This window comes from Halyomorpha halys, unplaced genomic scaffold (assembly GCF_000696795.3).
Source record: "Halyomorpha halys isolate HHAL.00 unplaced genomic scaffold, Hhal_1.1 Scaffold368.1, whole genome shotgun sequence".
NCBI classification, from domain to species: Eukaryota; Metazoa; Arthropoda; class Insecta; order Hemiptera; family Pentatomidae; genus Halyomorpha; species Halyomorpha halys.
Window position 1 is genome coordinate 905,065 of NW_027111728.1, and position 1,834 is coordinate 906,898.

The 1,834-nt window shown below is 34.1% G+C and overlaps 1 long non-coding RNA gene across 1 annotated transcript in view; it reads left to right on the plus strand.

Moving 5' to 3' along the window:
• The first annotated feature begins 1,577 nt into the window (after positions 1-1,577).
• Positions 1,578-1,834, plus strand: part of LOC136796314 (uncharacterized) — a 987-nt gene continuing 730 nt past the window's right edge. Inside the window, exon 1 of the long non-coding RNA XR_010844022.1 lies at positions 1,578-1,655. This is a non-coding gene — a long non-coding RNA (uncharacterized lncRNA). The remainder of the gene's footprint in view (positions 1,656-1,834) is intronic.

The following is a 1,834-nucleotide window of genomic DNA, read 5'->3' on the forward strand; positions in this document are numbered from 1 at the left end:
ATATATATTATATAAGTAATACCTCTACTTTCAACTTAACTTTTCATGAAAACATTTTTATAAACAAAACATGAACAAGTAAACATGAATGCTTTTTCTTTACATGAAGTAAGTTCAAATTTAATCATTGATAATTGGATTTTGAGTCCTGCATGTAAAGTTTTATAATTAACACTAGATTTACAGGCATTTTTATATACCTATTTCTTCGAGCACCCATCAAGTTGATGGGTAAACGAAAACACTTTTTCATTCAAAGTGTGGGGATTAAAGTCTGAATTGAACAATATCTTAACATTTAAATACATTTCTGATAACTGAAGCGTTCAGCATCAAAAACCGGATCAATCCACATTTTTCTGAAATGCATTTTTTTTCTATTTATCGAATACATATGCATGTTCTCGATATACTATATCATAATGCCAAGCGACAAGGACCAGAACCAGATCCTTCCCCGCAAACATTGCGTCCAAAGTGGCGAGTTTGCTGCAAAAGCAGTTCCATCCAAAGTGGAGAGTTTTCTGAAAAAGCATCTCCGTCCAAAGTAGTGAGTTTGCTGCAAAAGCAGCTCCATCCAGGGTGGTGAGTTTTCTGCAAAAGCAGCTCCGTCCGAAGTGGTGAGTTTGCTGCAAAAGGAGCTTCGTCCAAAGTGGTGAGTTTGCTGCAAAAGCAGCTCCGCCCGAAGTGGAGAGTTTTCTGCAAAAGCATCTCTGTCAAAAGTAGTGAGTTTGCTCCAAAAGCAGCTCCATCCTGGGTGGTGAGTTTGCTGCAAAAGCAGCTCCGCCCGAAGTGGAGAGTTTGCTGCAAAAGCAGCTCCGTCCAAAGTGGTGGGTTTTCTGCAAAAGCAGCTCCGTCCAAAGTGGTGTTTGCTGCAAAAGCAGCTTCGCCCAAGCTCCATTTTAATCACCGAAGCAGCGCAGAGTTTATTGTTTTCGAGCCAGTTTGTTTTAGATTTCCTTTCCATATTTATAGGTAGGTTTATTCTAACCTAACTGAAAAAAAAGAAGGAAAAATTCACACGTTACCAGGTTCGATGGAGTACCAAATAGAGTACCAAATGTTGACATTCTTTAGGCCGTTTAATGCTTGAAATAGTTGAGAAGGACAATGACGCCGTTGCAGTTACGAGGTTGGAAAGGTAACGAAACAACTCTCCCGCCTACAAACAGACTTCAGACCTGAACGAGGATAGGTTATCTTGCTGTAAGCAGTGTTATTACAATTTGTTGTTTAGATTTCAAATATATGTTTAGGAGATGAGATACATTCACTATACGTTGGAATTTTATGTTATAAAATTATGAAGAATGTTATATGAAGTTATGATTTCAGATCTATATGAAAGAATATTTAAAAAATTACCTAATATTCATTTTAATTGTTAAATATCCGTCCCACGAGCTTACGTAGTATTCATTTTTATTTTGAACTTTTTAAACTACGAAATTTTAATCATGCTATTACCTAAATATAGTTTTGTTTAAGTATATTTTATTTTTAGTTAAGATTTTCTATCTATTTTTTAAATTTATTTATTTTGATGATTTGTCTAAATAAACACGTATTTTTATTTGGAAAAACAGCAGGCACTACAGAATTTGTTGGAGTACGTATGCCCAACTCAATTGGGACCACATATCGAGGGCTGCAAGGTAATTAGCTTGAAAATATTTTTTATTATTTATTTGTTTTATAACATATTCGCTTGTTTTTTAAACTGATTTACTTAATTACTTATTTATTTATTTTAAACTTATTTATTAGTTTTTACTTTTACATTTGTTTTTAAAATTAGCGCTACTATTGCACATTTTGTTTTAATTTATCTGCA